General features: G+C 42.6%; 1 protein-coding gene across 2 annotated transcripts in view; it reads left to right on the forward strand.

The window, feature by feature from the left end:
• The first annotated feature begins 1,443 nt into the window (after positions 1-1,443).
• Positions 1,444-17,234, forward strand: part of LOC133283350 (E3 ubiquitin-protein ligase SIAH1) — a 31,933-nt gene continuing 16,142 nt past the window's right edge. Inside the window, exon 1 of one of the 2 annotated variants that reach the window (XM_061480041.1) lies at positions 1,444-1,684. The gene's annotated coding sequence lies outside the window, so the exon portion shown is untranslated. Of the gene's footprint in view, positions 1,685-16,715; positions 16,768-17,234 lie in introns of those variants that run through there. The other variant, XM_061480040.1, reaches the window with a different exon arrangement.

Genomic DNA, 17,234 nt, shown 5'->3' on the forward strand with positions numbered 1-17,234 from the left:
TAACCAGTTAAAGTAGCCAAGAAAATGCTTCAGTCATTCAAAAATTGAATTAAGATAGCAAAACGTATTTTAAAATATTTTACTGAAAATAAACTGTGGCTCTCTTCCCCCAAACCTGAATAGTTTGAGTAGATGCTCAGGGTCCTCACCCCACAAAGCATATGTAAACACACTAGTTACTACACTAATTTCATTCAGTTTATGTGCTGAAAGTTACATGTGTATTTAGGGCATTGCTAGACAGGGCCTTGATACAGGGTTAACCAATGTACAGGGGGGTTGTACAGGGGGGTTAGAGGAATTCACTTGCTTAAACAAAAGTATTGTCTGTACCTATCATGACTACTAAGCAGAACAAAGGCACTAACCATTGATAAGGAAAAGCAGACACCTGGTTCGATTGACAAGGAAAAGCAGACTGATTCTACTGAAGCAGCTATTGATAAGAAAAAGCAGACCCCTGAAGGGGGAGAAGCAGATGGTTTATGGCTGGGACACCGACCAAACCCTAAGGCCATATGTGAAGACTAAAAGGTGAAAAGTTCAAGAAGAGGAAGACTCATTTACTTCATCTTGAAGACCCCTACCCAAAGGAGGAAGACTCAGTTACTTCATCTTGAAACCCCTGCCCATGACCAGAGGGGGCACTACGCAGGCGCAAAGGACCTTCTAACTCATTATAATAGGAAGCGGGGATAGGACATGAATATGTATAGGCGTATTGTGCAACCTTATGAATATATATAACTTTAGAGAATAAATGTAGAGGGAAACAACACTGAGGCATGCATGACTTTGAGGGATTATCCCCGTGTGTCTCAGAGCTGAATAAAAGCATACCTACTTTACAACTTTAACGAGTTGTGGAGTCTATCCATGCATCAGCCTAACCCAAATTATGCAAAGTCTAAAGAGGAAGAGACTGGAGGAGGGGTTTCTTGTTAGCAGTCCCTTAGAACTACCCCAATACCCCCGTACTGGATGCTACTGGTCCCTGTAACACCGCTTTTGGGGGCTTTTACACTTTTTAAAACAGACTTAACAGCCCTCGTGTCAGGGAGCACCCAATCGTCTCTCTTAGGCCTTGACTCCCAATACTGCTCTGCCACACATCTGCTCTTGGTGCAGGACTACTCCCGCTACCGCGGCCCACCGGGCGCAGGGAAACGAGAGCCGGGCTTACGGCCTCTCCCGTTCTCCAGCTTTACTGTTGAGGCCGCGGGGAAGTCGGGTGACCCTGGCGGGGCTGGGCAGCGACGCGAGTTAATAAACAACCTCTCCTCGAACCTAGCAAACGAGTGGAAGTACGGCAGGGCCCGAAAGCTCCTAGCAGCTATACAGCAACCGCACTGCTGCCAAGCGGAGCCGAACTTCCTTTGTTCACCGATCCGCGCCGCTACAGGAACGGGGCAACTAGACCCGCGTGCCGCTGCGGGGTGCGCGTGCGCGTTGGCGTCCGCCCGCGTCGGGAGCGCGCCCGGCAGGCAGGCTTGCTACGCCGCAGCTGGCGCGCTCCTGTGGTGGTGTGTTCTGGGCCGACAACGAGCAGCAGGCAACGTGCGTTGAGTTTGAGCGGTTGGCCCGGGCACCGAGCGTTTCGGCGAAAGCGGAGCAGCCAGTCGCCCCGCACGATCGGGGGAGCCAGGCTGCCTCAGCGGGGTCCCGCCCAGCCCAACGTTCACAGGTGAGCGCGCCGCGGAGGGGAGGCTACAGAGAGTCAGGACAAGGCCTTGCTGCGGCCTAAGCCCAACCTGAGCGTTCGGTTTCCTGCTCGCTGCCGGGCACCGTGTCGCCGCCAGCGATGTGGGTCTGAGGCAGCGTGACCCGGGGGAACGAAGCGCGGCGGGACCTTCTCCCTCGGTTGGTCTTGCGGGTCCCGAGGGGTGGAAGGAAGCGACTCCGCGGCGGCTGCGAGCCTTTCTGCTGGGCTACTGTGTGCTAGGCTGAGGCGGCTACCCGGCCCGGGTGCTGCGGAGGGCCTGGGCCGTGAGGCTGCCCCTTTGTGGGCTTGGCTTTGATCTCGCTGCGCGGTGCGCTTTGTGCTCGCGGAGTGGGGCCTAGCGTGGCCAAGGGAGGAAGACGGGGGCGGCCCTCTGCCTGCGACCCGGTGAACTCTGCTGCCGCAGGAAACAGGTTGCAGGAGTAAATGGGCCGCTGGGTCCTCCTCGGTGAAGGCTGCTGTTTTCCTCCACTCTAATACAGTGAGAGGAAAAATGGGGGAAGATTCTTGCTGATCCTTGCGAAATTAAAAAACTGGAGTTCTCTTCCCTTCTCCATGGATTTACAAGAATGTGAAAAAAATAGCGTTTGTAGTGAAAGGCAAAGCATCCTAAGTATTTCTTCAGGAGAAGAACTAAGTTTCTTTTCCAGTAGTGAACTGGTGGTGCTTTTATTATAAGTTCACGTTTTGCTTGTAACTGTAAACATGCAATATTTCTACAATATTTTCTCTTCAGTCTCTATTTCAACCAGTCTGGGTGAATATTGCCTTTCCTTTATAATAAATGGTTTACTCATATGCTAAATAAATAAAGTGACTTAATTTGTTTAACGTGGCAGATGAGTGGATGTCAGGAAGCTCGTAGCTAATTGGACTAGGTCATGAAGGACATGGGATATTCTATGCATGGGACATAGTTTCACTTGTCAATTTAACTCTGAGGCTAGCACAGTGCATTCCAGAGGGGGAGGAAAAATGGGAGTGATTCTTTTCAAGCCCAAGTTATTCAAGCTGGTCTTCAAGAAGATTTGAGGTATTGGAATATAGGTGGGCTATTATAGAGGCTTTTAGGATAAAACATGTATCTCTGGACTAGTAATCTGTTGTAGAAAATGATCAAGGACTTTCTCAGTCTCATGCTCTGCCAGGGACAAAGGGAGGTCAGGAGGAAGCAGAGACGGGACACCTGACTCAAACTAGCCAAAGGGGTATTCCATACCACAGCACATCATGCCCAGTATCTAAACTGGGGGGAGTTACCTGGAAGGCCCCGATCACTGCTCAGGTTGGGCTGAGTATCGGTCAGTGGGCGGTGAGCAATTGTATTCTCTCCCCTTGTTATTTCCCTTATCGTTATTATTATTGGTGATAGTAGTAGTAGTTTTGTATTATACTTTAGTTACTGGATTGTTTTTATCTCAGCCTGTGGGAGTTACATTCTTTTGATTCTCCTCCCCATCCCTCTGGGAATGGGGGGAGGAAGAAGGGGGGGAGTGAGTGAGCAGCTGTGTGGTTCTGAGTTACTGTCTGGGCTTAAACCATGACAATGAGAAACATGATCTTTTAAGTTACAATCAATTTGCACTTTTTTTTTTCCCCTCCTGCTTGTGTTTGTGGTCTTGTAACTATCAGCTTTAAAAGTTAGACTGAGTTTTGCCAAATAGACTATTGGTGTGTGTTTTGCTTTAATGGTTGTCTCATTTTCAGGAGCTAATCTGAACTAGATGAGTTATGGTAAATCAATGGTGTCTGAAATTCTGGACACATACAAGGAACTCAGTTCTGCAGTTGTGATGCATATATTCAGTATGCAAAAAGCCAAAGTGAAAACTCTGTTTCCAGCTGCAGACTGTAGTTACCTGAATCCCGGTTAGTGCTGTTAATGCCACCTGCTGCAGAGAGCAGTAGCAGTGAAATAAGGACATTGGCAGGCTCTAGTTCATGTCAGCCATCAACTTGGGACCTAAAGCTTAAGATCTCTGAAGTTAACATCATGAACATTGTAGATGCAGGAGATGATTTTTACTGTATTTGTTCTTTTTTTGTTGCTTTGTTTTTTGAAAGAAAATCAGTATTAGGAAAAGTGACAACTAGTTGTGATTCTCTCTTCATTGTGAGGGTGGTGAGACACTGGCACAGGTTGTCCTGAGAAGCTGTGGCTGCCCCATCCCTGGCAGTGTTCAAGGCCGAGTTGGGTGGGGCTTGGAGCAACCTGGTCTAGTGGAAGGTGTCCCTGCCCATGGCAGGGGGTCTTGGAACTGGGTGATCTTTAAGGTCTTTTCCAACCCAAACCAGTCTGTGATTAAAAAGAATAGTAAGAGATACCCCTTTTGATTCTAACATAAATACACAACGGGTAGAGACATTCTGTTGTCTTAATATATATGTTTTGTTTCATTAATAAGAGAATTTGTTGTAAGCAATTTACTCTTTTTCAAAGTCTAGGTACTGTTCATGTCTTAAATGTGCAACGTCATGATAAAAATGCAATTTGGGTTTATGTCTTCTGTGTACAGTATCACATCATGGACTAGAAATGGAGAGATATGCATAAATACTGTGTTGTTACTGTGAGATGTTACTGCAGGTTTGCCTGAGATTCCCCTATTAGTACTTAATTGCATGTAACAAAAATATTCTGAAATCATTGCCTGGGGTTGTTTTATGCCATGCTATAGTGTATTTAGCTGTTAACTATACTAAGTAAAGAAAGAAAACAAACCCTAGATTAATGCCCCGTTGATACTCCTAAATTTTATGCCACACTTCATATACATATATATTTTCTAGTTTTAATACAGACTATGTTTCTGTAATGCCCAGGACAACTCTTTTAAATATATGCCTGTTTGTGTTAATCTATAAAATGGTGGTGTTATCACAGGAATAATGAGAGATTGGGTTACTAATTCCACAATACTTTAATCAGCTAAAGTGCTAGATAATTACAGTTAACCAAATGGTGCACTTCTGATTTTGATTTGTTTCTCTTTGTAGAAGCTGAATAGGGAAGCTGAGGTTGCCTTTGTTTTCAGTTGGGAAGTAAAATATTATTTGAATTGTAAAGACTGTATTTGTTCTTTTGCATCTGGAAATGCCTTTTTAAAAATTATTGTGGATATATTCCTACAGGGAAATGGATTTAAAGAGAGCAGCAAATTAATCTATAGACAGTTGTTGACCATTTCCTTTTTTTGTTTGCCTTATTTAGGAACAGTATTGTATCTTTTCTTGTAACAATTGATGACCTTGCTGAGACATGAAGAAAAACAAGGAGTGTAGTGATAACTTCTGCTGCTTAAAGAATTAGTCATCAGCTCCTTTAAAGTGAAAAAGCACTTCTTTGAACTTTGGTTTGAAGTCTTTAAGTTAATATTTTTAAATTCTTGCATATAGTACTAAATGGAGAAAAAAAATCATTTAGTCTTTCATGCAAGACCACAGTGACTTTTCAGTGTTTGGTTTTTTTGAATGCTGTCAAGGAGGAGCATTTAAAATGCCACACTTCTTAAAGAGTTATTTTCAAGTACGTGTTCAGATGAAATATGTCAAAGGAAAACTATATATGAAGTAAAATTGTGTGCTAAATTTTGCTAACATACAAATTGTCAAAAGGTTGAAAATTTTTTAACTGGGGTAGGAGTATTTTAAAACAATTTAGTGTTAAATTGGTGGAGGGAAAGCTTGAAAATCATTTCCTTTATGTAAAAATTGCTACAGCTGGTGTCTAATTTAGAAATATAAGTGTATTAAAAGGCTTGTCTTTGTTTTTTCCATTTAGTCTATTACAGGTCTTTCATAAGGGAAGATTCTGTATCCTCTATATTTTGCAAGAGGATGACAACTGAAATACAAGGTTTCCAAGTTCAATTTTGTACGCTTGGTATGTTACTGTAAAAGTCAGAGAAACTCTCTAAGACTCAATTTGGTGTTTTAGAAAGCAGGCATTCTTTATTGCAGCCCTGGGAGCACCCGTTACTTGCTGACAGCAGCTATACATTTAGCATACTCATGCATATTCATAGATTTTATCCTGATATCTGTTGGAGGGATGGTACAGCCCAGCACAAACAGTCTGGGTGGTTCCTTGCTTGTGTAGAAGACATCTTCCACTTGCAAGTAGTAGAGGAGCCGACAAGGAGAGGTGCCCTGTTTGACCTCGTGCTCACCAACAGGGAGGGGCTGGTTGGAAATGTGATGACCCAGGGCAGCCTGGGCTGTAGCAATCATGAGATGATTGAGTTTGAGATCCTCAGGACAGTGAGAAGAGCATGCAGCAAGCTCACTGCCCTGGACTTCAAGAGAGCAAACTTTGGCCTCTTCAGGAACCTGCTTAGTAAGGTTCCATGGGATACAGCCCTAGAGGGCAGGGGGGACCAAGACTGTTGTTTGATATTCAAGGATCACCTGCTACAAGCTCAGGAGTGTTGCATCCCGACTAGAAGGAAATGCAGCAGGAAGAACAGGAGACCTCCATAGATGGATAAGGAGGTGCTGAGGAAAATTCAAAGGAAGAAAGAGGCTTATAAAAGGTGGAAGCAAGGACAGACAGCCTGGGAAGAGTACAGGGATATTGTTCAGGAAGCTAGGGACCAGGTTAGGAAAGCTAAGGCCCAGTTAGAATTAAACTTGGCTAGGGATGTTAAGGATAACAGGAGGGGATTCTATAGGCATGTAGCGAATAAAAGACAGACTCGGGACAACGTGAGCCCTCTCTGGAAGCTATCAGGAGAACTGGCTACCTTGGATCTGGAGAAGGCTGAGGTTCTTAATGACTTCTTTGCCTCAGTCTTTACTGAAAATACTCCAACCACACCGCCCAAGTCTTGGAAGGCAGACGCAGGGACTGCAAAAATGAAGACCTTAGGCACATTATAGGAGAGGGTATGGTTCGAGACCATCTTAAGAACCTGAATGTACATAAGTCCATGGGACCTGGTGAAATCCATCTGCAGGTCCTGAAGGAGCTGGCGAATGAAGTTGCTAAGCCACTGCCCATCATATTTGAAAGATCATGGCAGTCGGGTAAAGTTCCCGACAACTGGCAAAAGGGAAATATAACCCCCATTTTCAAGAGGGGAAAATGGATGACCCAGGAAACTACAGAGCAGTCAGTCTCACCTCTGTGCCTGGCAAAATCTTGGAGCAGGTTCTCCTGGAAGGCATGCTAAGGCACATGAAAAACATCAAGGTGCTTGGTGACAGCCAGCATGGCTTCACTGAGGGGAAATCCTGCCTGACCAAGGTGGTGGCCTTTTATGATGGGGCTATGGAACTGATGGTCAGGGGCAGAACAGTTGATGTCATCTGCCTGGACTTGTGCAAAGCGTTCAACACTGTCCCGCATGACTTTCTTGTCTCTAAATTGGAGAGACATCAGTTTGATAGATGGACCACTCGGATAAAGAACTGGCTGGCTGGCCGCATGCAAGGAGTTGTGGTCAACGACTCACTGTCCAGCTGGAGACTAATAACGTGTGGTGTCCCTTAGGGGTTGATGTTGGGACTGGTCAGTTATCAGTTAAGTGTGCTATTAAGGCATTTAAGAAACTTTAAACATGTGATGTTGCTACTTTCTCTTTGCAAGATAATGACTACAACTTTGTGTATCACCGTAGAACCAAGATCTTAATTCTGTTCTCAGATCTGTGAAAATGGACTTTAATTTTTTGTGTTTTGAAACCTCGCTACCTCCTGGCATTTTTTTGACCAGGTGTAGGACTCAGAATTGGCTACAGTCTTCTGATCAGATATTTTAATCTTCTTAAATTACCTAATGTTGGTTTGGAAGTCATGTTTGAAACATGCTTTGTGTCCTGGTTTCAGCTGTAACAGTTATTTTTCTATTTCCTAGTAGCTGGTGCAGTACTGTGTTTCTGCTTTAGTCCGAGAACAATGCTGATAACACACCAATGCTTTTAGTTGTTGCTAAGTAGTGTTTACTGTGATCAAGGACTTTTCAGTCTCTTGCTCTGCCAGTGTGGAGGGGCACAGGAAGCCAGGAGGAAGCAGAGACAGGACACCTGACCCAAACTAGCCAAAGGGGTATTCCATACCTCAGCACATCGTGCCCAGTATCTAAACTGGGGGGAGTCACCTGGAAGGCCCAGGTTGCTGCTTGGTTTGGGCTGGGTGTTAGTTGGTGGGTGGTGAGCAATTGTATTGTGCATCACTTCTGTTTATTGTTTGGGTTTTTTTTCCCTTCCCTTTTTATTTTTATGTTCTTTCCCCTTGTTATTTATTTCTCTTATCATTATTATTATTTTTAGTAGTAGTTTATTATTATACTTTAGTTATTGGACTGTTCTTATCTCAACCCGTGGGGTTTACATTCTTCAGTTCTCCTCCCTATCCTGCCTGGAGAGGGGGGGAAGTAGGACGGTATTGAGTGAGTGGCTGTGTGGTTCTGAGTTACTGTCTGGACTTATGCATTTGTGTGTCGGTACATATATAACCCCACTTTAAGGTGTAGAAGTTAAGCTTCTCATGTTTAACTAAAGTTAGCTTTGAAATTTATGTTAAGTTGTTCACTTTTGCCTATATGTGTGCCTCAAGTCGTGTTTCTTTCTTCTTCCTTATGTGTATGTGTAGTTGCTTTCCTGCAAAAGCTATGAAAATTCTCTGCTTATCTTTTGGCTTCTGAATGACTATTTGTTTTGAAATATATATGCACATATATGTATGATGTATATTAAAAAAATCATTAGTCACAAAATTACTTTGATTCACAGGAATTTTTTCCCCTTTTTTGTGCATTAAGGTGTCGATGTATTTGAGTTAATTTGTGTAGGGTTCATCTCTACATGGCCCATATCAGTATGATTATGCAAGTACAGTAAGGATGTAATTTGAAGCCTGATTGCACAGGTGTGACTGGGGAATAATTTGGCTTGCAGATGTTGATGGTGTACTATAAAATTTTAGTCTGGCTTTGTGCTAGGTCAAGTAGAAAGGAAATTTTACCAATAAAAAGTATGCTTTCCATAATAGGAGTTGAGAAGGACATTCTTCTAAAAGAGCCCCTGTAAAGTAGTAATTTTAAGAGCACTTTTATGCATATTAAAACCAGCTGCTGCGCATAACAGCTTTATTTTAAAATCCAGTGTTCCATTTAAGGAAAAGTTGTTCCTTGTACAATCACAATTCTTCCATGGATGTACAGGTGCTCATCTACTAAAGGAGTTGAGTTTTGGGAAAGAAGATTATTTAATTAAAGCTGTTCCTTAATAGGTATATGAGAAAGTAGTCTTACGGTTGCCTGTGAAACTTGGAATATTTATTTCCTAATTTTTGAATGCTTCATCTTCCAACTCAATATGTTTTTGTAAACCTCCTGTAAAAGAAGGTGGCTAAAAAATACTGAAGTTTACAGTTGCCCTCTGGATAGCAAGTCATTGTTAGTAGTTGCTGTTTGAAATTCAGCAATGCAACGTAGGCTCAAGTTTTGATTTAACTACATAACAGAAGAGAGGACAATATTTTGCGGAGAAGGATGTAGTCGTAGGTGTTGAATTTAGAAAGTGCTGATAAAGAGAGCATGAAGCAGCAGAAAGATACATCTACTCCTGTCACTTCAAAACCATTTGTAATGTCTTGTGTTTTCTGATGCATGCTCAGGGCACACTTCAGAGTGGTTATGGTTGAATTTTAATTTTGTATGCCATGAACCATTTCCCAGGCAATACAATTAAGTGAAATAGTAAGTGCATCTTACTTAGCATTTGAGGGATACCTAGTCAGAATTCATTGGCCATTAGAGAACATAGAATGCTCTTGCCTGAGAGCTGCTCTTCTGCTGAATTTGAATCACTTGTTTCAAAAGTTGGATTTTCACAAAGGAACATTTTTTAATCCCCCCCCCCCTTTTTTTTTTAGTACAAGGATCCCGCTAAACAAAGGTTACTTTGCTTTCCGAAAATGTCAAAATGGAGTTGATGTCGCAGAAGGAGGCCTTCAGATTGGATACAGTAGAATTAGTGAGAAGGGAGTTGCCATGTCTCCCTAATTTGTTTCTTTGATGTACAAAATACTGGAATAACTAGAGGACAGTTATCCATATGTGAGGAGTTGGAAAGTAAACAGTTTGACTACTGCTGACTGTAAAAACTGAGATGTTAAATTATTTAACATGGTGTCCTTTAGTGTATAATGATATTTAGTTATTACTAAACTTAAGTAAATTTTAATGGGGTCTATAGAGTTAATTTAGTATCCTTATCAAGTTAATTCATTCTCTGTTCCATTAATGCCCGAGACTTGCAGCTACTTAGGATATTTTAAAACCTGTAAAAGGCAGGGAAGTACCTGCCTGTGGTGACTCAGAAAGTTGTGACAGCAGGAGCTAAACCCAGGTTGCCCATGCTACACACTACTGCTCAAGTACCACTAATCCTTTTTTTTTTTTAATATATATATTTTTTAAGGTTTCAAGGAATGCTCAATCTTCCCATGTGATGTGGTCATCTGTGGAGTCAGCAGTTCAACCCATTTCTGTTTGCTTTGCCTCAGGTTGATAATGCTTGCTGGAAGAGTGCTCTTCTGAGATAAAGCCACATTCTAAAACATTCTAAAACATTTTTATGAGAAAAGTAGTAGAGCTGTTGTTGAGTCTGACCATGATAGAGTTGTCAGTAGCCAAGTTTAGGAATTTGAGTAACATTGTAGTAATAATTTTTAGAAGGATTTTTAATGGTGATAAGTGAATCCTTGTGCAACAGTATTACAGAAACAGTTGATTCAGAACTGAGGCGTGGGGAAGACAAGTCACTTCAGTAAACTAGATTGGGTTTAACAGAAGCACATGTAATTCAAAGAATGGATGCTAGAAACACAAGACATGCAGCAGATGAGAGTTTAAATGAAGTACTGAAAAGTTTGGGACCATCAGAAAATTGAAAGAGCTACTCTGCTTTTGCGTTTATTTTACTAAGGTCTTATATTTGTAACACTGTAAGTAATTTCAGTGTTCTTTATTTTCTACCCAGAGTATATCAACAAAATACAAAAACCTGTGTCCCATCTTAGATTTCCATAGCTTTTCCTTTTGAGTTAGGTATCTGTGGTAGGAAAATCTTACTTCCAAAATGTAGAAATGTCCATTTTAAAAATATGCACTTGATCCTTTACATCCAAAATCTTGTGTCGATTCATAAAACTCCCTGAGAACTCTCCCAACAGTTTCTTTATTGCAGCACTGGGAAACACGGGGGATAGCTCCTCCTAGCGTGTTTCTGCCGAGCCTCAAGCAGACTGTGGTTATATTGTTGCTTAATATACGTATTCATTAAACGTCATACATATTCATTAACCATCCAAGAACCGCTTTACATAATTCCACGCCCATTTCTGCATGCGCACAACAACGTGGTAGTGGTCTTTTGGGGGTCGTTTACTTCTTCCAACAGTCTTCATCGCTTCTGGCAATCTTTGAAGCATGCGAAGTAGATAAATGCTTACACCAGCTTAATTGGTTCGGTAACACTGCAAACATAATCATCCCGTTCTTCTACTTATCAGTTAGCTTAGCTGCAGTGCATCCTGGACATATGCTAGTTTCAGATACTCTTTTATCTACACATCCTATTTTTCTATCCTGTTTTTTTTACAATTATTTTTGTATTAAGGTCATGAGGACCTAAACCTACGCCAACTACAATGATTTATCTTATACAAGGATTCTCATTATGTTCTTTGGCTGCATTCTGACTAGTTTTTTGTGAAACATTTACCTCAGTTATTTTCCATTGCTATTGTTACAAAGTCTTCAAACTTAATGTTACTTAGAACTGAATTTACTTACTTACAAAGGATTATATTTCATTTTGTACTTCCTTGCGTCAGTGTTTCACTGTGTTGTGTGTGTGATAAACATACTATCTTTATCTGACATTCTTCTAAATGTTTTTGCCTCTGAAGATTAAATATCTGGATTTAAAAAAAACAACAACCCCATCCCTCAAAATTACTAGAGATTCTGTGTAGGTTAGTACTAGAAGGTCTGAGAAAATAGTAATTTCTGATAAGTTAAAAGCTAGGCTTCCAGTATCACTACTCTGTGCTGATGGAGGTGTGTGTGTGTAGATTTCATGTTTGGGGCATCCAGATCTGTACTCTGGAATCAGTATCTCAGTTCTCCATGCCCTCCCCTACAGGTTTGCCCTCCACAGGTCAGATTGCCATTCTTCACAGGGCTCCACTGTCCCCAGGACTGCTTACAGGAATACAGAACAAATTAATGATGGCAAGAATAAATTATTATTTAAGATGGAAATATGTATGGACCTAAACAATGCACAAGATGGGGAGATTTTTATAAAAATAGTCAACATACATAAACCTGTCCTGAATCCTCCTACAGAGTGACTTACTTTCTGTGTCATGATCATTCCCTTTTATAGACCAGGTCCTCCTTGATCAGGTCTGGTTATTTTGATGGTCTGCTCTCTGACTGTTTAGTTATGCAGGAAAAATATTGAGCATATAAATAGCTCTTGAATTTGAATAATTATTGCAGAAAGATTTTGTATGTGGAGACACATCAAAGTACAGGTTCTCCCTTAAGTTCAGCCTTACTGAATTAAGGTAGATGCTTCCATGCCACACCCTCCTCCCCTTGTCTGCAACAGACACAGGAATGGTGATGCAATATTGCATGTTGTTTCAGTATGCAGTGGAGAATATAGTTTTTACAAAATCAGACCAAGGAAAGAACCACAGCCTCCAAATTGTCACACTTGGTAGGATTTGCTGTGACAGAGTTTTGGTTGGGTTCCCCCCCCCCCCCCTTTTTTTGGTGTTTTTTCTTTGTTGTTTTTTTTTTTTTTTTTCTTGAACTGTTGTGTATACAGAGCCCATCTATGATATCTTGTAGAACAGAATTAAATGCTTCCTGCTTTAGTTACTTCTGGATGGTAGTGTATGTTACAGCATGAAAAATAACTTGGTTTTGTTTTGGTTTTCTGGTGCTGTTACTAATTCACTTTGTAGCTGATCCTCCTGTATGCCTGCCTGTCTTTTTATTACAACATGCTATGTCTGGAAATTTTAAAGAGGTAACTGACTACCTGTGTTTATGGAAATTACTGGGCTGAACTATTGTTGGAAGATGGTTGTGATACAGTTCAGTTCAGTGTTTCTCTGTGCACAGTGAAAGGAAATTAGATATTACTAAAATATAAAATCCAATTTTCTCTGGTATTTATTTGCATAGAGTTGTCTATTTTCATATGAAATTGTTCTTATTTTGGTAGATTCAGTGGTTTCTGCAATCTATTTTGAAACCTTAACTTCTGCTTTATCTCGATTAGCTTTTCTGTTCTCAAACTATGTCAGACTGCCAAAAGGCACATTCAGTTTGGTATCTGAGAAGGCTAGTGTGGGACAGCTACTGGTTTGAGTTCATACCGTGCTATAGGTTCCATGTGCGGGCATGCTAGAGGTTCAGGTGTCCTATGTCAAGGAAGGCTCTGGCCATTGACTCTGACTCCTGGCACTAAGGATACAGAGCTAGTGAATGGAGAGAAGATATTACCAAATATCAATTTTTGCTTTTGTTGCTTATACCAGTTTGTTTAATGTATTGCTGCATTTTCTTTTCCTAGTGGTGGCATTATCACTGCAGAGGTAGCCATGAAGAGGATGACTGATTCCATGATTATATAAATCCACTGGGATTTCTTTCCTGATGGTTGGTAAGACAGGTTGGCAGGGAGTGTCTTGAGGTGCAAGAAAAAAACTACCTGCACTTTCAGGCAGTCTGGGTCACTACAAGGTGGTGGAAATTGTTGTAATTTTGTATGAAAAGAGATGAACTGGACAGGTAACGTTTTGGAAAAGGAAATCATCATGCAACTTGCCTCAATTTTGTAAATTTTTTTGTGTGTATGTCTTGTTTTATAATATTCTGTCACATTGGATTGCTCTGGCTTTTGATTATTCTGCAGGAAATGAGAAGCCCTGAGGTGTCTGAAATAACAAATAGTATATAGTTAAGGGCACTGAAGAAAACAGTGCCTGGAAGGGTTGAAAAAATTCATGATTCAAAACCAATTCAAAATCAAAACCAGAGAGTGTATAGAGACTAAATTATTTTATGTAGTTGGTTAATAATTTATGTCATGAACTGTCTTCTGAAAGTTTTGAAGTAGGCCAGTAGGTACAGAGGCATTGGATAAGCTGGGATATACTTTTTTGTGTCCTGTGTTGTCACATTTGTGGGAGCAGGCATGTGTTTGATAATAACCATGCCAGGCCTTTGTGCTCTGACATCATCCGAGAGCTCTGAGAGAGAAATTGATACATTTCAAAATGGAAAAGCTTTGGCCTTCAAATGTCTTAAAATTTAAATAGAAATTAGAAATATTAATTAAAAAATATTCACAAGCTATTCTCTGGGACAGTTGTGCATAATGCACTTAATGTTACGTGTGCTTGATTGCTGATGTGCGGGTTTGGTGGTGGTGAGTGCAGTACATAATATTTTGACTAGAGCCTGCTAAAACCTTTTTCCCTTCTGTTTTGCTGTACATTGATGATTCTGAGTGCAGGACGGGACAAGGAAAGGTAGATTCCTTGGAAGATGACTTTCAGAAATAGTAAGTACACATAGTTGAAAAGCTGGCTTTTCTGTGGAACCTCAGCTATTTAAGACTTTCCATTAACTGAGCAGCAGTGGTACAAAAATTATGGTATCCTAACAATTTTGCAAGCTCAGGAGTGTTGCATCCCAACTAGAAGGAAATGCAGCAGGAGGACTAGAAGACCTCCTTGTATGGATAAGGAGCTGCTGAGGAAAATTTGAAGGAAAAAAAGAGGCTTATAAAAGGTGGAAGCAAGGACAGGCAGCCTGGGAAGAATACAGGGATGTTATCCGGGAAGCTAGGGACCAGGTTAGGAAAGCTAAGGCCCAGTTAGAATTAAACTTAGCTAGGGATGTTAAGGATAACAGGAAGGGATTCTATAGGTACGTAGCGAATAAAAGACAGACTTGGGACAATGTAGGCCCCCTCTGGAAGCTATCAGGAGAACTGGCTGCCCTGGATTTGGAGAAGGCCGAGGTACTCAATGACTTCTTTGCCTTGGTCTTCACTGGCAAAGGCTCTGACCACACCACAAAAGTCATGGAAGGCAGACGCAGGGACTGCAAAAATGAAGACCTTAGGCACATTATAGGAGAGGGTATGGTTCGAAACCATCTTAAGAACCTGAAAGTACACAAGTCCATGGGACCTGGTGAAATCCATCTGCAGGTCCTGAAGGAGCTGGCGAATGAAGTTGCTAAGCCACTGCCCATCATATTTGAAAGATCATGGCAGTCAGGTAAAGTTCTCGACAACTGGCAAAAGGGAAATATAACCCCCATTTTCAAGAAGGGGAAAATGGATGACCCGGGGAATTACAGAGCAGTCAGTCTCACCTCTGTGCCTGGCAAAATCTTGGAGCAGATTCTCCTGGAAGGCATGCTAAAGCACATGAAAATCAACAAGGTGCTTGGTGACAGCCAGCATGGCTTCACTAAGGGGAAATCCTGCCTAAGTTGGTGGCCTTCTATGACAGGGCTATGGAACTGATGGACAGGGTCAGAGCAGTTGATGTCATCTGCCTGGACTTGTGCAAAGCATTCGACACTGTCCCGCATGACTTTCTTGTCTCTAAATTGTAGAGACATCAGTTTGATAGTTTGGACCGCTCAGTGGATAAAGAACTGGCTGGCTGGCCGGCCGCAGGCATAGAGTTGTGGTCAGTGGCTCAGTGTCCAGCTGGAGACCAGTAACGAGTGGTGTCCCTTGGGGATCGGTGTTGGGACCAGTCTTGTTCAACATCTTTGTCGGTGACATGGACAGTGGAATTGAGTTGAAAAAATTGACAGATTTTGTATTACTTTGTTGATGGCTGTAATGCATTAAGAATGCGTTCTGAACGTAAGTCTCTGAATTCAATTAGTTCTGAAATGTGATTGAAGATTTTATTGCACCACATAGACATATCACATATCTGTGATAGGGCAAATCCTGTCCTTGCACCACTCTTCAGCATTACAGGATGAGGGTTTTTTTCCCTTCCAGCCATTTAGGTGACTACAGGAGTTTTGTGTTTTGTTTTCTTTTTTTTTGTTTTGTTTTGTTTTTTTTTTTCCCCAATACTAATATTCAGTTACTCCCTCAAAAGCAGATTAAAATGTTAAGCCCAAGTCTATCCGATGAGGGCAAAGATTTTGGAGAAGCAGGTGGTGTCTGAAGCCAACACCTTTGAAAGATGAGCAGCTATCCTTGAAATAGCAGGAATGGGAAGATAAAGTAATGTTTTGAATGGAATCTATAGCTTTTTAGAAAGTTATTGGGGAAAGATGATCAGATCCGCCTATTTGAAGACAAATGGTGAGAAGCACGTACCGATGTAGAGGGGACACGGGAAGGGATCTCTGTGTACGGGCGCGAGCTGAGGAGGCGGTGTGCCGTGATGTGCTGCGGGGCCTTCGGAGGTATCCGCTCTGGGGCGAGGCGCTACCCGCCTTTAGGGGTCAGCTCCGCGGTCCCGGGGCCCCGTTCTATGAGGCCGGGCCCTCCGCTCCGCTGGGTGCGAACAGCCGCCCGCGCCGCGCCCGAGCGGGACCGCCGCGCCCTCCCCTTTGCGACCCAGCAGCGGTGGGGCGGGGCCGCCGGGTTTGGGGCAACGCCGGCGGGAGTAGCTAGCCCGGCCCGGTAGGCCCGCCCATGGCGGGGAGGGTGGGGAACCATTTTGGGGCGCCGGGCTGGAGCTTGGATGCAACCGGTGGATGCGGAGAGTGCGCGGCGTAAATGGGGGGATCGTGCCCGAAGCGGTGACAACAACGCTTGGAGCCGCGAGGGGTCCCGCTGGCGATTGCGGGCGCGTTCGCTGCGGGCAGTGCCCGGTTTGTGCACCCCAGGCAGCCCCGAGCCCGCCTGTCCGCGCAGGAACGCGATGACCTCTGCTCCCCATGACTGGGAGATATGCCTCCAACTCCTCGCATTCGTGGAAGGGAGTGCTGTGTGCCTGCTTGCCGGGAAGTAACGCCAGCAAGGGGAAAGGTAGCGACATGTGACTCGGGTTGTGCGCAGGACTTTAAGCTGTTTTGTAGGAGCTGTGAAATCGTGTCCTTCAGGAGGCCTCGGTAGCATGTGCATCTCTCACCCCTCCCCAGAACGGTGCTGAGAACAGTTTCACCAACAGCTTGGTGCGTTCTGGTGTCATCAAGGACAGAGTTTTTCTTGATCTAGAGCTAGGAAATCTTAAAATGCCTTTTCCCCTTTTCACTCTTCCTCTTGGTTATTTTTTTTTTTAATTTGTACAATATCTTGATTAATTTGTGTTGTAGGAACTAATACTTTGACAGTGACACCTAGTGAGCCTTAGTTTGTCACTGTTGCTTAGAGACTTGGTCTCAGTGTGTGTGAACAAAGATAGTAACAGATATTGCATATTGGGGGGTTTACCTGTAGTAAAGCTTCTGAAACTAAAAATATATTTAAATTTTATTTCCAGTTCTTTAGTTGGT

The sequence above is a fragment of the Pezoporus flaviventris genome, unplaced genomic scaffold (genome assembly GCF_033815535.1).
Source record: "Pezoporus flaviventris isolate CSIRO_AGI_PZ_B2104156 unplaced genomic scaffold, CSIRO_AGI_Pfla_v1 ptg000166l, whole genome shotgun sequence".
NCBI lineage: Eukaryota > Metazoa > Chordata > Aves > Psittaciformes > Psittacidae > Pezoporus > Pezoporus flaviventris.